The 21670-nt window shown below is 37.6% G+C and overlaps 1 protein-coding gene across 1 annotated transcript in view; it reads right to left on the bottom strand.

The window, feature by feature from the left end:
• The window catches only part of LOC125228510 (acyl-CoA Delta-9 desaturase-like), a 78857-nt gene extending 64507 nt beyond the window's left edge, over positions 1–14350 (bottom strand). Inside the window, exon 1 of the mRNA XM_048133106.1 lies at positions 14202–14350. The gene's annotated coding sequence lies outside the window, so the exon portion shown is untranslated. The remainder of the gene's footprint in view (positions 1–14201) is intronic.
• Between the last annotated feature and the right edge of the window lie 7320 nt (positions 14351–21670).

Below are 21670 nucleotides of genomic sequence, written 5' to 3'. Positions count from 1 at the left end.
TTTTAGACCTACTTACACAATAACTCTATATATCCTCGACTCCGTTTGACTCATCATTGCTACAACCACCTATTAGAGCAGGCACAACTTAAGGCACAACAAAGTACTAAAAAGATATTCCAATATGAAGCATGTTTCTATCTTCTACCAGAATGAACGTGGGCTTCGATCTAAAAATCAACTGTTCTTTAATGTTGTTTTATTATTATGTCCGCATGATGTCATCGCACTGACGAAAACTTTCCTTAATCGCTTAGTACTGAATGGTGTGCTGTTCCTTCAAGAGTATACATGTGAGCTGAGGCGAGGTCCATATCGCTTTATTATCTCCTTTTCCTACTCTATTCTTCTAAATAGTTACAAACATTGGAAAAAAAATGGTGTTGCATATTATATCCACCACCTAACAACAACGGCATTTCTGCGACGGGAAACGAAAACGAAACGCCGCGAAAGATAGTCTGGCTCTGTCGCGCCAATACGCAAGAGCGATGAGATAGATATCTACGAGCGTTTCGTTTCGTTTGTGCCACTCGGCTACGTAGGCTGATGTTGTCGGTATGCGTGCAATAAGGAACATTCCAGTTACTACTGAAGCACGTTTGTTTGATCTACTAATCCTATCGTCTATACCTAAAAAATATAGAATATATAACAAACGAATTAATTGCTAGCCTTCTAGCCTTTACTGAACATATTGTGCTCGTCGATAGCGGCAAGCTCAGATACTCATAAGGCGCTAGACACTTCTACTACAATTATTGTATAGGTACATAAATGTATCGTAACCTAGCCAACACCACCATCGGTTGGCCCGGTGATGGCGGAATATATGAAAACCTTTTATCGCGCGTGGCTTCATTCGTAGATACCCGTCGGGCCCAGAACGCTCCCACTTCTAAAGCTCTGTCACTTGTTAATGAGTTTTTTTAACTTCAAACACGATGCTGTCATATTTATTATTTATACGACGTATTCGGTGTTTATTATGGAAACTTCCTCAATTTTCTAAATGTGTACTCGTATTTGACGAATGAATAATGGTATTTTTATCTCTTTACTTTGGTATGGCATCCCTTTATTCGATTTAAGATTGACATCCTTTCTTTGTTCGATTTCATTTGTAATGATCGTTGATATTTTTTTTCCAAATATTTTTAGAATCTGTTATTGGTAAGGTGAAATACCCCATAATGGACGGTGATGCCATTATGGACAAAAAAAACACAAATCCTTAAAAATAAGTATCTAAAATTACTTTCTAAAAACTGACGGCTACGTACCATAAACTAGAGTTGTAGAGCTATTTCATTTTGAAGTTTCAATTAATTCGGTTATTTCTGAAGGATTTGGCGACAAGATAAAATTCACCAGTTTAGTGAAAAAAATATCAAGACGAATTCTTAGTAATGTTGCTAAGAGAGTTGAGTTCATGTATAAAATCATAAAAAAATAATACTCGGTGTAAACTTGAATGCGTTTTACTTACTGCATTAAGCATGAGATAAGGTATAAAACATACTAGTTTGTTGCTCCAAGACAACGCCAGAAATGGCGTTATTTTGCGAGTGTCCATTACTGGAACCGAAAAACTGCGTACCTCCTATGATGGACAAGGAACAATTTACAAAACCAAAATTTACAAGAAACAATCCTATGTTAAAATAACCCAAACTAATTGTATTTATGGTATATAAATTTGACTAGTAAAAATTTAAACTTATTTCACTGTCCATAATGGGGGATCCATTACTGGAGAACTGCCGTCCATAATTGGAGAAAAAACACCTAGTTTTAATTTGTTAACTATGAAGAAACCAATAGGAGTATCTATTCTGCAATACGCTTGAAATGTAAAAAAAGGATAGGACATTCAAGATTTAACACGCTTAGCGGTAGAATTTTTACATTTATTAGTGAAATATCAAAAACAGGCGAAAATTTTTCTTAAACTGTCCATGATTGGGTCCGTTACCTTATTGTTGTATTTATCGGAAATATTACCCTTTATACCCATTTTAGCTATTAATACCCATTTTATTAACGTGACTGAAATAAAATAGAAACATTAAAAAAACAGAGTACCTACTTAGTCCTCAACATGATATTCCGTGGTAATAGATCCCGTTTACTAGGCCCATTTAACGGCCCATTTTCTGTTACCTTTGAATGAATTTAATCGGTCAATAGAATGAGGCCTATTGAATCATAAACTGTATCTAACTGGTCTGACAAAGTCAATTACTATTACGTCGTGTCTTGCGTGGGCGACGGTCGCGCGACCGTCGCGCGACCGTCGCCGTCGCGTCTCATACTTCCATATCGATAAGGTTTGATTTCGTATGCGTCGCATCGCCGTCGCGCGACCATCGCGCGACCGTCGCCCACGCAAGCCACGGCGTTACCCAAGGTATTCATTGCTTTAGAGCAGTTACGAACTTTAAAATACGTCAAATATTAGAAGGCAATGTCAAAAGAAACATCGTTTCGTTGCCAAGAGTGAGACTAACTAAGTAGTTTCATACGCTCAGCCTTTTGGAATTCAGCGTAAGGTTACGTAGCTTTGTGTACCTAGTTCTAGTCTAATAGATTTGAATAAAAAACTTATAAGGTACAGCGGGGCAAATCTCGACTATAATATTTGCATTATTATTAAATAACCTAAGTAACCTAACAACAATTTTTTTTTTAACCCCCGACCGCGACATAGTGGACCGATTTTAATGAAACATGGCTAAGAACACTCCCGACTAACTCAGCTTTCAAACAAAAAAAAACTAAATCGAAATCGGTTCATCCGTTCGGAAGCTACGATGCCACAGACAGTGTGACACAGACAGACAGATACGTCAAACTTATAACACCCCGTCGTTTTTGCGTCGGGGGTTAATAAATAGAGTGTCCACCAGTTATATATGGTAGGCGTGTTCAGTGGATAGGATACATGTAGAACTCAACATCATACTCGTAGTGTAATAATACTAATAATGGAAAAAATGGATTAGTTACAATTGCTCCCCACTCCCCAGTCGAGATTTGCCCCGCTGTATCTTAAATCTATTTCTCCTTGAATTCCACCACCACTAAAAAAGTTGGACAATATTGAAATTGATATCATCGTTTATCGACCATGTAGTAGTTAGTCACCATTGCTTTCCCACACCACACGAGATCTTCATAATAGATATATATCCTTGCCGTGTTTGCATGTCGTATCGGATGTTATAATTGTACCTTTGATGATGTACATGATATATATGAATAATAACCTCATTTCAATTACTGACCTCAATATGGGCAGCCAAAGTGACCATCGCTTCGACGACGAAACGCTATTTCTCTATCACTCCCTTATTTCGACAGTGACAGTTGCGTTTAGTTTGCTGCGTTAACGATTGGTACGTGGTCTATGCAGCCTAGATTGATTAATGTAATGTCATTGCCCGAGGGGTCATAGTGGAAAACACTAAGAGAAATCTCGCGGTATCCATTAAATCGTCACAAGGCCGGCTGGATTGTTGACTAATACTTTATCACAATTTTCTAAGGTTTCCATTTGAAATATTTTTTTATGATAAGGTACAGCGGGGCAAATCTCGACTGGGGGTTTTACAAAGTTTGCTCTATTAAATAGAATGTCTACCGGGGTTATATATCGTCACTACTTTGAAACAAACTTGTATCTTCGTCTGTCAATGAAAAGAAAATTGTAGTAAGTATGTATGGAATGCATACATACTTACTGCGTTTTAACTTTGAGGAGCAGCGTGAGATACGAGATTTTTTCAAAGCAGTGACGATATGGTACGCGTGTTCAGTGGATACATGTAGAACTCAACATCATAGGGAAAAAAATGGATCAGTTAAATTGTCTCCCAGTCGAGATTTGCCCTACTTTTAATTTAAATAGGTAAATAATCCGATGTCTGATGGAATGTTTGCGAGCAGATAGAACAAATCCAGCAGGTCTCCCATTGCTGTTCAACTAGGGATTGCAGTAGGAATACTGGGGACCTTTACGGCGGGCACGATTCAGGGTAAACTATTTTAGAATTTGCGATTTTTTTTTATCAATTTCGTGAAGAAGGTAATTTAAAGATGCAACTTCTAAAACGTTCAAGTCGGCTTGATGAAGTTGTCTCCACTTTGGTCGATCCGAAGCGAGCCTTTTAGTGTCCTGGTACGACACGGCCCTTACATGTTCCTTTACTTGGCTCATATAACTCTTTCTTGGCCCCCTTCCTCTCCTTCCATTTAATTCCCCTTCTATTATGTTTCTGATGAAATGGTCGTGTCGTAACAGGTGTATCATCTTTCCTCTCCTCTTTAATAACATTCAATAAGGTCCTCTTTTCCTTTACTCTATTTAAGACTGCTTCATTGGTTACTCTTTCTGTCATTAACCGAAGAGGAAAGAAAAAGAAAGATTGAAAGGATTACCTCTGCAATTAATATGAAAATCCTACAAAATACCTTCATAATAGATAGAAACAACGTTACAAATACAAACGATAGGAACAAAGTAGCTACCTTTACAACTTTAAATGACCCAAATTTATTACAAAATTCTCCTATAGGAATTTCTGCACAGTGTGCGTAGCCAAAAGCCGAATGCACAAACGCTGACGATAACATCTGTTTTGTGGCTACCTATTGATTCTCCGACAATTTTTTAGCCGATTATTGATTCGCCGACAATGATTCGCCGAATGTCATTTAGCCGAATAATCAAACTATCGCTGTCACTTTTGGTCGTATTCGACCGTTACGTTACGTTATTACGTACGTAACGTTATTTAACTTCGCATACAGTTCAGGTGGCTAGCCGAATGGCACAATCGCTCACGAAACGCTCACGAAACGAAGCGCTAGAGTAGATATCTATCTCTATCGCGCTTGCGTATTGGCGCGACAGAGCCAGCGGCGTATCGCTTTCGTTTGGCGTCGGAGAAATGCCATTCGGCTACGGGGCCAGTTCGCTTCTGTGCAAATTATCCGAACTGTCATTGGACATTTTTCATTTAGCAAAGTAATATTTTCGTTTAGGCCACGTTTAGTCGAATAACGTTTCACATTTTATACATTGTTAAAATATTTTCGAATGAATGAATTATCGCTGTTGTAAAAAATTACGCACTTAATAGACACTTTTTTTCTTAAACAATGTATAATGTGAATTTTTTTCGTTGCGGTAATAATTTACATATTCTGGCAATTAACATTATGTTCTTGAACAGAAAAGTGCTAATTTCCGAATGGGAGAACTAAATATTTTAAATGTATAAATTTGGTGAGTTGAAAACAACAATACCTAATTTACTAAAATAAATCCTTAGAATCAGACCTTTTTGACACGTTGAAATAAATGTGAGTTTGAAACGATCTAACAACTAGATTTTTGAATCCGCAGAACAGTTTGTACGCAAGTTTCAGCCAACTCATCAAAAAAAAATACCAAATGATCACTCGACCTGTTGTGTTTCGACCAATTTTTTGTCGGCCAATTTTTACAATTACTAAATGATTATTCGACGAAAAGTCAATCGGCGTATCAAATTTCTGCCTACCGACTCCGTTTACGAGCGAATATTATGCGAAATGAGACTCTTCCAATCGTTATTCGGCCAAAAAAGACGTCCACGAATCGTTGTCGGCGTACCGAAAATCGGCGTATTTTATTTCGGAATATCAATCGGGCACCCTGTTTTGTAGCTATCTATCTCTATCGCTCTAGCGCATCGGCACGACAGAGCTAGTCTACATCTACGGCGTCTGGCTACGCCGGCTGATAGACTAAGCCCTACGATAAAGATAAAGATAATTATTTAATATGTAGGCATATTACGATGCGCTTATGAACGTCAAATGAGGCTATACACGGTGTAACATGAGGAAATCAAATAATTTTAACAGCGTATTCCTCATCATATTAGAAGAATAAAATGTCATATAAACCTTTCTGGATTTTGCCTATATGTACATACTTTTAGAGTTATAAGCATTTAAAAAAATAACAATTACTTATTATTTCTCAGAATAAAACGCTGTTTTGATGGCGATGATGCCGTTATCGAACATAATCTAACTATCCTCGTTGATAGATACCTATCGCTCTTGCGTATTGGCGCGACAGAGCCAGACTGCATTTCTGCGGCGTTTGGCTTCGCAGCAATGTCTTTCGGCTACAGGGCCTGCTGATAATAGGTACTTTATAGAGATTTTATTTCAATATAACGCAAATAAATGCTTTTTATTCGAACCCAGGACAATCGGTTTAGTAGGCATAGTCACTACTAGGAGTACTAGGCCGAACCGGTCGTCAATCTTAGTATTTTGTCTTACCCTACACCGCAAACTATTATTCGTGAAAGAACCCCGCACGAAATGTTCGGAAAAATCCGTTCGGTCGATTTTGCTGAAATTTTGTGAAAAGATAGCCTCTAATACTCTAATTAACTGTGCGAAGACGCAACCTTAATTAATGACTAGTTTTCAAAATATAACGATTTTAGGTTTAACGAAAAATGAAGTAAGTATATATGATGCTAATAAGGTCCGACCGAGATCTCGGTCTCGGTCTCGGTCTCGGCATTCTCGGCCGAAAATCAGGCCGAGATTTCGGTCTCGGTTCTCGGCCAAAATGGGCCGAGATTCTCGGTAAAACCGAGACTAAGATTTTGAATTTATTTAAAAACTGCATATAATAATTAGTATTATAGATAATATAGTTATATGTTGATTATATACATATGATAATAGTGATAATGTAAGAGAGTAGAGACTGCTCGATCCCACAGTCAAACCGTGAAAACTGTTTTGTGGGACACTGTTCTAATGTAAACTGTTTATTTGTGTGTTAATAAACAAAATAAATAAATAAAATAACTCGCGTCCGCGCGGTATTCAGCTACCCGTTGATTACATCGCCCGTTTGGTATCCAGATTTTAGTTATTTTGATAGGTTCTCTATCGATATTTTTCTATAAGCTATGGCGCTTGCTTACCATCAGGCGAGCCGTATACTTGTTTATCACTGACGTAGTCTATTTTGCTACGGTAGATAGGTAAGGAGTAGCGGTAGGTTTGGGTAGTTACGGAACTAAACACGGCCCGACATGCTCTTGGATTCCTGATTAATAGGCGAATTACGATTATGAAAACATTTTTTGCAAAAATGGCATGTTTTTCGCTGTTTTACAAATTCTCGGTCTCGGTCTCGGTCTCGGCCGAGAATCAAATTGAATTTCGGTCTCGGTCTCGTTCTCGGCCGAGACAAAAATATCGTTCTCGGTCGGACCTTAGATGCTAATATGCACTTACTACCTTTTTCCCAAGGTTGATTTAAGATAAAATTATTTCATAGTAGTAATAATATGACGTATTATAATCCTAATTATCTAACGTGTAAATATATTTATATATATCTAAATATATTCGTGGCAATATCGGGTAAAAAAAATATATGAAGGTTCAAGCTATCTTATACTACGATGTTAAACTGTACAACTAATAATTAGCTTAGGTATATCTAATTGTATTTACAACGCTACATTTGTGCATTAAGGATGGCATAAAGTGTTCTTAATGATGGGTACTTTATGTTCTCTTCATATCGGGCAAAACCTAAAAACCACAAAGATTGCTGTTACCTGACCGCATGTACCGATCGTTCTTGCTCCACTTTTGCAGGTGCAATAATAGCCCAATATTGGGTCTTCATTTTCAACGTTATTGTGTTCTAGGTCAAATGCAATCCACACATAATAAAATGCTGCGTTTAGAAATCGCGATGTAGCCCTTATTTTTATAAATCCTGGCTCATTGAAGTTTCCATCGATTTCGAAAACTCGTTCGTCTTCGTCTTCCGCTGCTAGTTCGTTCATATGACGCAATGTACTATCTTGAATATATCCTGGGGATAGTTTAACTTGGTATGTACCAAATGTGATGGAGTGCAAGTACGCCAGGTCTAACCGTGGAAATAACGGTATTTGTGCAGGAGTTAGTGGGATCCATCGTGCTCTTCTCCGGTTAAGATTTTCAGCTTCAATCCGTGCCTGTACAACATTAATGTCTTCGACGCGACGGAGCATTGCATTGGCTACCTGGCCATTACAATCCGGCATTGTAATAGGTCCATAGTATTTATTTATGATAGCTCCAGTTATTAAAAGAAATGTGTTCAAATTCGGAACATGGGATGTCGAAATCATATGGCCAAAGAATTTAAATACATTTTTTAGATGACCGTTACGTGCCTCTACTTAACTACTACCCATCTCGTTTTTGTCACAATCCGTGCATAATTCGTGTCCTCAGTTGTTAGTTGACTTTGACCAGGTCTTACAATATTTTAAAAGCCTTGTGAAACGATTTATATATATCAAGAACATTTTAATATCGTAATAAAATTGACTTCGGGAAAAAGGTAGTAAGTGCATATTAGCGTCATATATACTTACTTCATTTTTCGTTAAACCTAAAATCGTTATATTTTGAAAACTAGTCATTAATTAAGGTTGCATCTTCGCACAGTTAATTAGAGTATTAGAGGCTATCTTTTCACAAAATTTCAGCAAAATCGACCGAACGGATTTTTCCGAACATTCCGTGCGGGGTTCTTTATTGAAAACATATTTCCACATATCGAGCGATATGTACCATCAGGGATAAAAACGTTCATTACGAGATTTCTAAAATATTTACAAACTAAAATGTAACTAAAGTGCACACGGTTGGTAGCCGCTCGTGCTCGTGACATCATTTTAAAACAATACGGCGTAGGTACATAGTCGTCAAGGTCTGCTAATTTGCGCTCTTTATACATTTTGCTTAAAGAGTTTGTTTCAACAGAGTGGGGCCTGTAACAAAGGCGAAGAATCGAACTGTAGGCTATTCTCCTTATACTGATCAACATTTGTTCAGTGACTTTTAAAAATTATGAAGTCTTTAAATTTTTAATTTTTCATACAAAATAAATATTAGCTTCAATGTACGCCATTATTGTTGTCATTGACGTTGTCTGTCACACTTTAGACTTAACAGAATTCGCAATACATTACCTCTTAGAAAAAACTTTCAAGGGTGATAAAAATCAAAATACAAGTTATTTTTAAAAGTCGCCGAACAAATGTTGATCAGTATAAGGAGAATAGCCTAGAGTTCAATTCTTCGCCTTTGTTACAGGGCCCACTCTGTATAAACAAATACATATAGGACATTTGTAGGTTTGGGGAAGCTTGTGTTGTGGGTACTTAAATACGAGTCATACGAGTACATAGAAAACACCCATAAATCTGAAACAAATATATGTTCCTGTCAAAACAAATAAACAGCCATACTTACTATACCAGGAATACCAGGCCCCATAGCCGAGTGGCATTTCTGCGACGCGAAATGCCACCGAAACGCTGCAGAAATGTAGTCTGGCTCTGTCGCGCCAATACGCAAGAGCGATAGAGATAAATATAGCTACCAAAGAGATATTATCGTGAGCATTTGTGCATTCGAACTACGCACACAGGATTGACAGGATTCTAACCATCAGGACCATCGCTGCAGAGCTCAGTCAGAGCCACTTCCCACTACGCCAGACTGGTCGTAAAATATTAGATTAATATTATATTATTTGTATCGTTATATTAACTTTATATTAAACTAAAGTATGATTAGCATTCATTATCGACCAGTCAATTAATGGCCGGAAAAGATTACTTAATTTGCTGTTGTTGTTATGCAGCGCTAATCTTTACAAGTTTTTAGGTTGTTACCGTTTTGTTGAAAAAGCGGTTCCCGTAGCATAATAGTACTACTTAAAAAGTTAAAATCTATATAACTGTAGCAATTCTACATTTGTACAAAATATTTAACTGCGCTTCCCTTGAAAATACTGTCGAATGTTTTTGTTTTTGACATCACCAAGCCGTTTATAATTTGTACATTTTGTCGCTGTCTAAATTTATCCCGCTTGACTCGTTTCTCACTCGTTTATTAATATTAATAAGTGATGATCAAAACAGAACAAGGATTTGTAAAAACATATTAAGTAATTAAAAGAAAATCCAGGAGCATCTGTCATTTCCTTCGCTTCGGCCTTCCATTTTTACAGATTTATCCTTATACATCCCGAAGAAACGTATTTATTGTGTGATTTAAATGAATCAACTTTATTGTCTCCTTATTATATTTACACATGCAAAATCCCCATGACGATTGCTCCAAGTTACAATAGGAATAAACTTAGTTTGAAATGTTTGAATGTCTTAATAATCCTGCCATTAACTAAACTGTTCGTGACCGAATAATTTAAATAGGCCAAACGTCACGCTTTGTAAGGATCGCTAGACAGCCAATTAAGTCCCATTGACACAGTTTGAGAACTCGCATGCGAGTTTCTTTACATAGCGATATTTGATAAATGATAAGTGAGCTGAATTGTATGTAACCTCCACAGTCCGCAATGTACACCCTTAATATACTTAGGGGAGAAAAAAAAGAAAACGTAGGACTTTAAGAGGGGGGGGGGCTATCCTATCCATTCCGACTGCGCTTAACTACTTATCTTGAAGAATTACCTAGAGTAAACTAACGTTTGTGTCTAGATATACAATGTATTTCACGAACGAATATTATCGTTTTAAGAACGAGAAAGAACTCTCGTTGAGCTCACTGACTATGACTATCTCACTGGCCATGTGCCATGTAAGTATTGTAAGTAAATAATTTTCATGTAATATGGCAGCAGTTTTCCGTGAAGTGGGAGGTACTTCCCCAGTTGGGCACCGCTCAAGCCATCTTAGAATGACATCCTCAGCGATGTTTCGTCACAAAGTGAAATGGACTCTTTTTAACCGCCTTCCAAATCTCAAAGGAAGGGGTTCTCAATTTGTCTGTATTTTTTTTTTAATGTTTGTTCCTCGATATCTCCGTCGTTACTGGACCGATTTTGCAAAAATTTTTTTTTTATTGAATGTATATGCATACAGATTGGTCTCATTTTTCTCAGAACCCAGTTCTGGTGGTGGGATCCTGGAGAAAACGAGGGAACTCCTCAAATCTGAAAGGCATACATATGGTGATTTTTGTGTTTTTAAAGGAACAGCATGCATTTACGTACAGAACAGTGACATTTGGTGCAGTGGAACTCCTGATGATGGTCAGAATGGAACTCCTCAAATCTGAACGGCACACTTATAGTGACTATGGTATTTTTATAAGAACAACATGCACTTACGTCCAGAACAGTGACATTTGGTGCAGTGGAACTGCTAATGATGGTCAGAACGGAACTCCTCAAATCTGAACGGCACACTTATAGTGACTTTGGTATTTTTATAAGAACAGCATGCACTTACGTCCAGAACAGTGACATTTGGTGCAGTGGAACTGCTGATGAAGAGTGAGCCGCCCCTGGTTAGAGTTCCGTTCTGATAATCATTCTCATCTGTAAGTACTTCAGAATCATCCAAATTTCAAAATTGGTTCAGAAATGACGGAGATATCGAATAACAAACATTAAAAAATATACAGACGAATTGATAACATAATCCAACATTTGAAAGTATCTATCACCAGAACCCCAATGGAAGGCGGTTTTTTTTTCTTAAAAATTATTATATATATATGTATATATATACGGAACCAGGGTGTAGGGTGAACCACCAATTTAGTTAAAATATGGCATAAAGATAGTTTCAGTCCCGGCGGTATTTGACCTTTTTATATTGTGTGCAAGCACCGCTACTTACTCTAGCCTTCAGTGTTGATTTATTACTAAAATAATTATACAAAAGTCAGCTGACGATAAAACCTATTAGAATATATCTCTTAAAAGATGAAGCGCCGATATTTCCGTGAAGACAATAATTATTTCGGTGAACTGGGAACTCGAGCATACGTATGATACGTATTCTTCCATTCGGAATAAATTCTGAAATACCGGCATTAAAATGAAGGAAAGTAAGTCTGTGCTACGATATACATAAATTCTGCGAAATGTTTATTCCTGTTTTATACCAAATACTGACTGAAAAGTTGCTTTAACATTCAACGAAGACATGCTCCACATCTAATCTTACACAAACCTATTAGCTAGAGCTAGCCATATCCAAGAAAGGCAATAAGTAGGTACGCCTGTCTTGATGAACTTGACATTTGTGCCGTACACTTTACATGCCCATCGTGAAAAATCGTTGCCTTTCGGTGACCTTGAAAGAAAGCCATGAATTCCAAACGCGGGGAAATTCCACATAAATGTCATAAAAGTAATTGAGTACGTCAGTGGCACGCCATCATCAAATTTTTACGAAGCTTTATTTACTCTATGGCGATTTAGGACTGACCGCGCGCTCCGTTTGACTTGATGGTATTATTTGAAACTAGCTTTTTCCGGCGGCTTCGCTCGCGTTAGAAACAGACAAAAAGTAGCCTATGTCACTCTCCATCCCTTCAACTATCTCCACTTAAAAATTCACATCAATTCGTCGCTCCGTTTTGCTGTGAAAGACGGACAAACAAACAGACACACACACTTTCCCATTTATAATACTACTAGTACTAGTATGGACTTATTTTGTGCAATAAAGGTTAAATTAATCAAACAAATACTTAAAATTACTTATATTATGATTAAAGGACTAGGTATACATATATTATATACGGACTAGATATTAGCTCTTTAAGTTCTCGCGATTTGTACACATTTTTTAAAGACATGCACATTTAGCTGTTTGATTTTACCTTTTCACAGTATTTGTATAACAAATAAACTATTGATATAAATTATCTAAGGATAAATCCGCGTAAATTACTAGATTAAAACATTGTTTTTATTAAAACTGAGGAATTCTCGCGTTATACACTCGCAGTTATATCTTTACTACACGGAAATATTTCAAACTCATTTTTAATGGGAGTCTTCTTTACCTTGTTTTCATATTGCCTTATAAGTTCCTGAGACAAACTACTTGTTGCAGTAAAGCCAAAAGAAGCTACATTATATTAATATTAATTCATAACCAGAGGGCGGAATTGCTCATGGCAAAAATCAAACGTCAATAGGGTTGGAACGTTAAATTTTATCAACTATCGATTAAACTGAAATTATCAGTATATTATTGAGTTGTTTTCATCGTATGTAAGACAAGGATACTTCTTTATGCATTTGTTGACTGTTTCGTTTTGGAATAACCATTTTTTCAAACGTGAATTAGTTGCAAAAGGACTAGTGACAGAAACGGTAATCAAATGTCATACAATTTACTTTTAATCTAATCAAAAAGGTCAAAATCAAATGGTCGAATACCTAATCAAAGGTCAATGTTAAAGTAAGAAATGTAAAAAGTGACTGAATTTATCGATAGCTGAAAATGTCGATAAAATTTAACGTTCCAACTCTATTGACGTTTGATTTTTGCCATGAGCAATTCCGCCCTCTGTTCATAACATAGACTCGATTCATGATTGGAAGACGTCAAAAAAGCTCACGGTAGAGGCCCTGGCACTCTGGTGACGTAAAATAAGACACTGCGACCAATTGATTACGAAACAGATCTCAATCTGATCTAATTGAGATCGTTTGAAGATCTATAATTTTAATTGTCACATGACTTCGGACTTTGCCCGGAAACCATCTTACATCTTCCACTTCCTAAACATGCTCATTCTGCATATATTCCTCTAAAGGAACATTTCATTAATAAAAAGTAATTGTAAGGTTAGGTAGTCCATGACAAATCCAGTCTATTTAAACTTCCACTGAACAATATGCTTGAATTGAAAAGGAAGTCGTCAGTGGTGGTTTTAAATTATACTAGGTTACATGGGGTACCTCTAGGTCCACAGTCAAAAAATATTACCTATTAGACAGCTGCATAATGAACAATTTGGTTGGTTTCCTAACTACTAAAATAAAACACGCCTCGGGCGTTACTTATAATTAAAACAAAACTCACTTCTTACATTTTAACGAAAATGTTTCAATTGTAGATAGTTTAACTAGCATAGATACTTTAACTAAATATTTGTGACTTAATATCAATCAAATAGAGAGTATATTCGTGTACTGACGTAAGTGCCTACCTATGACACCATCGTTGTTTACCTAGCCTTGGAGCCGGCATAAACAAAATTTAGAAATGCCGACGACACTAACATACAACACAACATATAAGCGAGTTAGGAAATTCTCATGGTTTACTTACGAAATGTTTTAGAGGCGGAATACACTAGGCGAGTCGTGTGACATTCACTATGGTCTGTTTACACAGCGGTGGGTTTCGGCACCGGCGATGCAGCGTGGTGGTGTGGTGGAACCAGCGCCCGCGACGCGCTATGGTGGACTGAGTCGGCTGCTCGAGCCGTGCAGCGTCGAACTGATGGGATGGGGTCGGTCGGAGCCGTACAAACATCACTATGCGATAAACCTAGCTATTCAACCTACGGCACGCGACTCTAACCACGGACACGTCTTCGGATATGCGGGGCATTCACCCACCTCAACGATCAAAATTAAATCATCGATCGATGGGATCTTCATTGATATACATTTAGGTATGTATTTAATATTTTTAAACCAGTCTCACTCAATAAATATTACTAAGATATAACGTTCCTATAATTTTATTTAGTATTTATAGGTACCACAGAACTAGCACTTGGCTAACCTAATTATCGTCACTGTAACAAAACATGTAAATTGTAGACTGTCTAGAAATAGCGCCGCCGCGGCCTTGGATTTTTCGCCGGGCATAATTCGACCGCAAGACTTTTCAGATATTTAAAATAACATTGGTTATTAAACTCGATGAATATTATTTGATGCATGAAGGCTGAAAAAAGATTAATATACTGATATCCAAACTAATATTATAAATGGGAAAGTGCGTGTGTCTGTTTGTTTGTCCGTCTTTCACGGCAAAACGGAGCGATGAAAATTGACGTGATTTTTTAAGTAGAGATAGCAGAAGGGATAGAGAGTGACATAGGCTACTTTTTGTCTCTTTCTAACCCCCTACTTCCCTAAAATGAGGGGGTGGAAGTTTGTATGGAGTATTCCGCAATTTTCTAATTTAACGCGAGCGAAGCCGCGGGCAAAAGCTAGTTGATTACCAATAAATGTCTGAGTCTGAGTCTGAGTCTGATTGAAGGCGTTTTCACAATAGGTACGTCAGAAATATTACCATACTTAAGAGGCCTTATTCCTAAAGACGAGCGTTTTTTGCAAAATACAACCTTTTTCATTCAAAATTATAAAGAAACTATAAATGATTATTAAAAAAATGATAATGTTCCTAAAAGTACATATCTTAAGCTAGAAAGTCAATTGGTACTACTTTAAAATATGTCTTTTTATACTTCCGAAAAATCAGTTTTTTCGGAAGACGTTTTCAATTTTCATAGTGGGATAGCTCGTTTAGAATCGTGATTGTGCTGTTAAAAATGTTATTTGGGGTAATAAATGATCACAATCCTATTTGTTATATCCTGTACGAGTTAGCTAATACTTTGACATTTTAAGATTTACTTGAAATGGTAGATAAATAACCTTCCGTATCCTCCCCATTTTTTCGATAAAAAGAGGTTTACATTATGTATTTTTCCTGCGATTCCTGCATTTTTTGTAACTCTTAAATAATATTATCCTAAACTAGAACTTCTTATTGACCTATAAGAAAAAAATCATACATATAAGACATACCTTTCTGTCGATAGATATGTTTTTAAAACACCTAAAATTCGAATAAAAGACACTGTGCTAACGCGAGCCCGCTCAGTCTGCGCCGAGCGCTCGAAGACAACGGACCTGCGTTTGATCGTCCGGCGCACCTAGCTTTCGTAAGCAGCTCGATAGTTCCGAGAAGTGCCGTAAACTGCGACTAAACAAATCTTGATCCTTTTTACACCTTATGCAATTTTAGCATTCGACATGCTTTTCATATGATTTTGGATTTTAAGTTATACGTGAAGTTTGTTGAGAGTTTGAATTATTATTATATTTTGGGACCAGGATGAGGTTCTGGTTCTCATGATGATGGAGTCAGGCAGGAGATGTTCAACAGAACTGCTATTCTACTTATCATAACTCCACCATGTTTGGGCTCATTAGATTTGGGCTGATGAGCACCATCGATCTAGATGAGGTCCAAGGTCTCATGATGGAGTCAGGAGGTGGCCAACAGAACTGCTATTCTCCTCATCATAACCCCATCATGTTTGGGCTCATTAGATTTGGGCTGACGAGCACCATCGAACTAGATGAGGTCCAAGGTCTCATGACGGGGTCAGGAGGTGGCCAACAGAACTGCTATTCTCCTCATCATAACCCCATCATGTTCGGGCTCATTAGATTTGGGCTGACGAGCACCATCGAACTAGATGAGGTCCAAGGTCTCATGATGGAGTCATGAGGTGGTCAACAGAACTGCTATTCTCCTCATCATAACCCCATCATATTTGGGCTCATTAGATTTGGGCTGACGAGCACCACCGAACTAGATGAGGTCCAAGGTCTTATGACGGGGTCAGGAGGTGGCCAACAGAACTGCTATTCTCCTCATCATAACCCCATCATGTTCGGGCTCATTAGATTTGGGCTGACGAGCACCATCGAACTAGATGAGGTCCAAGGTCTCATGATGGAGTCAGGAGGTGGTCAACAGAACTGCTATTCTCCTCATCATAACCCCATCATGTTTGGGCTCATTAGATTTGGGCTGACGAGCACCATCGAACTAGATGAGGTCCAGGGTCTCATGATGGAGTCAGGAGGTGGTCAACAGAACTGCTATTCTCCTCATCATAACCCCATCATGTTTGGGCTCATTAGATTTGGGCTGACGAGCACCACCGAACTAGATGAGGTCCAAGGTCTTATGACGGGGTCAGGAGGTGGCCAACAGAACTGCTATTCTCCTCATCATAACCCCATCATGTTCGGGCTCATTAGATTTGGGCTGACGAGCACCATCGAACTAGATGAGGTCCAAGGTCTCATGATGGAGTCAGGAGGTGGTCAACAGAACTGCTATTCTCCTCATCATAACCCCATCATGTTTGGGCTCATTAGATTTGGGCTGACGAGCACCATAGAACTAGATTAGGTCCAGGGTCTCATGATGGAGTCAGGAGGTGGCCAACAGAACTGCTATTCTCCTCATCATAATCCCATCATGTTCGGGCTCATTAGATTTGGGCTGACGAGCACCATCGAACTAGACGAGGTCCAAGTTTTCATGATGGAGTCAGGAGGTGGTCAACAGAACTGCTATTCTCCTCATCATAACCCCATCATGTTTGGGCTCATTGTAAATATGTGGAAGGTCATTAATAATAATAAATGTTTTATTAGGGTACCCCTACATGTAAAGAGGGGGCAGATATTTTTTTTCATTTCAACCCCAACGTGTGATATTTTGTTAGATAGGTATTTAAAATTGAATTAGGTTTTACTAAGATCGATTTTTGATAATTTTCATATTTTCGGAAATAATCGCTATAACTTTTGAACCATATGTTTAAAAATATGAAAAAAATCACAAAAGTAGAACTTTACAAAGACTTTCTTTGAAAATTTGTTTTGAACTTTATAGGTTAGTTTTTGAGAAAAATACGGAAATCTACGGAACCCTACACTGAGCGTGGCCCGACACGCTTTTGGCCGGTTTTTATTTTATTTTAATACTTTTCTGTGCTATTCATACATAGCCACCCTAGGGGATTCAGTATTGACAGCTTCTTTTTTCTTTCTGCATATATTTGTTTCCGCTTTTAAGTTTATTGTAAATAAGACTGCTTGCACTTACATTGAGATTATAATTACATAATGCTATTAAATTAAATCTAATGAAGCGTTGTTTTATTTCCTAAATCTCAAAACCCTTTAAATCGAATATGTATAGTAATGAGCAAAAATTTTACCGCAGGCTTTCCAAACCGACGATGCTTGATCAGCTACTTTTAGAACGAACATGTACACCGTGTCCAATAAGTCCGAATACTCACATTTTACCTCAGTTCTAAAGATATAGGGATCACAGGCCATCAAATTCTTATTTAAACTGAAGAGTATATACCTTTTAATAAAATACAAGCACAAAGTTCATGAAATTTCCGAAGTGTCTAAGAAAAACAAAGGGGTAAAGTGCCAACAAAATACTTGCTCGGCACGCAGGTGACGAGTTATTTTTATAAGCAGAATCTGTATGTGATAAAACAGACGCCACGTGTCCAAAATAAACTATTATGGGTACCGAGGATAGATAACGTTCCGGGCAACTAGAAAAATGTGCCTAGGTTCCAGAGCTCACCATCGGCCCAGGTGTGGGATGCAGTATGTAAGCGAGGTAAACTACCTTCAGTACTTACAGATAAAAGCGTTAAAATCAACGTTTTTTTCTTTAAAACCAAGGTTTTGGAGAAAAAAATGCCTTAAAGTTAAAAAGGATGCTTGGGAATGAGTATCATGTGTCCCAACAAGACGCACCTCCAGCACATTCGGCAAATGGTATTCTAGCGTAGTTTCAGACTAATTTGGCAGTTTTTTATCCGAAACATGAGTGGCCACCCAGGCCTCCAGGTTTAGGCGTATTAGACTACTTTGTATGGTCATACATGCTTTGAAGACTAAATTTTTATAAAATCATAAACCTAGGTCATTTCAAAAAGATTATTGAGAGTATTTGGGATGAAATGTGAAGAAAACGGTGCGTGCCGCGTGTGATCCGTTTGAGAAGCGTTTGAGGCTGGTAAACAAGTTAATGCTGGAGTTATTCCAAAACATTTGTTGTGAATGTAGTAAATAAGAGTGCCATTCATAAAATATAATAATAATGTAGTAACTATTTGTTCATTTTGTTTTATTGGCTATTTGTGCTGTATTCAAACTTATTGGACACGGTGTACATATTTTGATTTTCACCCTTTAAAATGTTTCTAAGACGCAACGTTTTGCAAATTTGGTCACGTCATGCACAGTTAAACTGTGGAATGAATTGTCGCCAGCGGTATTTCCGGACCAATGCGACCATCAAACCTTCAAGAAAAGAGCGTACATCCATCTTAAAGGCCGGCAACGCACCTCCAACACTTCTGGTGCTTCTGGTATCCATGGGCGGCAGTGATCGCTTACCATCAGGCAGCCTATCTGCTCGTTTGCCTCCTATCCCATAAAAAAACGTTTAATATTTTTTAAGAAAAAAAAAACCGCCGCCTTTCGGGTTGTGGTGAAAGCTACTTGCGAATGTTGGATTATGTAGAAATGTGTAGGTATTTTTTAAAACTGCTTTTAATGCTTTAATTATTTGATGGCAACACAAATCAATATACGTATAACGCTAAGGTTTGAGAGTTTCTCAATTCCTCATGAATCCGATTATAAGAAATCGAAGCTTGACAAACTTTGACTTGAAAACTCAATAATTATGCTTAACAAACATAACTAAATAAATGTCACTGTTCTGAACTTAAATGCATGCTTTTCTTACAAAAATACCAAAGTCACTATGAGTGTGCCGTTCAGATTTGAGGAGTTCGGTTCTGACCATCATCAGCAGTTCCACTGCACCAAATGTCACTGTTCCGGACGTAAGTGCATGCTGTTCTTATAAAAATACCAAAGTCACTATAAGCGTGCCGTTCAGATTTGAAGAGTTTGGTTCTGAGTGTTCTGACCATCATCAGCAGTTCCACTGCACCAAATATCACTGTTCTGGACTGGACGTAAGTGCATGATGTTCTTATAAGAATACCAAAGTCACTATAAGTGTTCCGTTCAGATTTGAGAAGATCGGTTCTGATCTGACCATCATCAGCAGTTCCACTGCACCAAATGTCACTGTTCTGGACGAAAGTGCATGCTGTTCTTATAAAAATACCAAATTCACTATAAGCGTGCCGTTCAGATTTGAGAAGTTCCGTTCTGGCCATCATCAGCAGTTCCACTGCACCAAATGTCACTGTTCCGTACCTAAATGCATGCTGTTCCTTTAAAAACACAAAAATCACCATACGTATGCCTTTCAGATTCGAGGAGTTCCCTCGATTACTCCAGGATCCCATCATCAGAACTGGGTTCTGAGAAAAATGGGACCAATCTGTATTCATATACATTCAATATTTTTTTTTTAATCGGTCCAGTAACAACGGAGATATCGAGGAACAAACATAAAAAAATGAAAAAAATAAATTAACATACAGACGAATTGAGAACCTCGCCTCAAATCTCTCAGATTTGAGGCGACGGTTAAAAAGTGACACATCATGAGCAGTTCCAATGCACCAAATGTCACTGTTCTGGACGTAAGTGCATGCTGTTCTTATAAAAATATGAAAGTCAGTATAACTGTGATAATTTCCGAAAATATTAATATTATCAAAAAACGATCTTAGTAAACCCTTATTCATTTTTAAATACCTATCCAAAAATATATCACACGTTGGGGTTGGAATGAAAAAAAAAATCAGCCCCCACTTTACACTTTACACTAATAAAACATTTTTTTCCATTTTTCATTTTTGCACTTTGTTGACGTGATTGATATACATATTGTTACTAAATTTCAGCTTTCTAGTGCTTACGGTTACTGAGATTATCCGCGGACGGACGGACGGACGGACGGACGGACGGACGGATGGACAGACAGACATGGCGAAACTATAAGAGTTCCTAGTTGACTACGGAACCCTAAAAAACAGAAATCACTATTAAACTATTCTCTAATTTCAAGTTCCTAACTAAAATTTTCCTAATAAAAAAAAAAAACAAATTGATCCCGCTACAAACTTTCACCCCCTTTTTCCCTCTACTAGGGGTGTAAATTTTCATAATCGATTCTTATCTCTTCGAAATTTTGTTAATGCAATCTATACAAATTTCGACTTTCTAGCTTTCGTAGTTTCGGCTCAGCGGTGTTGGTTGTTGAATCAATCAATTAGGAAACCTGAATTTATATATATATGTACATGTAGACTAATACTATACTTTTACTACATTCATATACCTTATTTACTACTACCATACCATGAATATGAAATTAAATAAAGAGTCCCCATATAAAATTGAAAATTATGTTATTAGCAATTTAATTCAAAACTATCAAGATTATTCGTGTCTGCGTTGAAACGCGCGTTGAGTTGCCGGTGCTCGCGTACCGAGCGCCAACGCCATCTATCGATGGCCGTTTCGTGAAATTGATGAGCGCTCTAAGGAGTAAGGGGTCTTAACTCGATATTTCCTGATCCAATCCAAGTATCTAAAAGCAATAAAATAAATATTGAAACGCAAATGGAATCCCATTATCAAAACAGCATTTTCCTTGTTCCTTTCAAATAATTGTGACAGGGAAGAGTTCTTTACAAACCAGGTGCGCCCAAATAAATTAAGTTACATAGCTTATACTCCGTAAATGAAGTATCTAAGTAAATTTTGTTCAATATCTTTTAAAAATGAGGAGGCACACTGACATTTTATCCCGCCAGGCGGCGCCTGTGCAAGTGTCTTGGCATGTCACTGTCATATGTGAGAGAGAGAAAAATCATTATCATCTTCTCGCTCACATGTATGGATTAATAGGGTGGCGCCATCTGTCATAGCCTTTGAGTGTGCCTCCTCATTATGCGACATTTAGATTTCCCATTTTTCATACAGATTCAATATTACCATCAATGTAGGTAT

The sequence above is a fragment of the Leguminivora glycinivorella genome, chromosome 1, assembly GCF_023078275.1.
Source record: "Leguminivora glycinivorella isolate SPB_JAAS2020 chromosome 1, LegGlyc_1.1, whole genome shotgun sequence".
Taxonomy (NCBI): Eukaryota; Metazoa; Arthropoda; class Insecta; order Lepidoptera; family Tortricidae; genus Leguminivora; species Leguminivora glycinivorella.
This window is presented reverse-complemented; position numbering and strand designations above follow the sequence as displayed.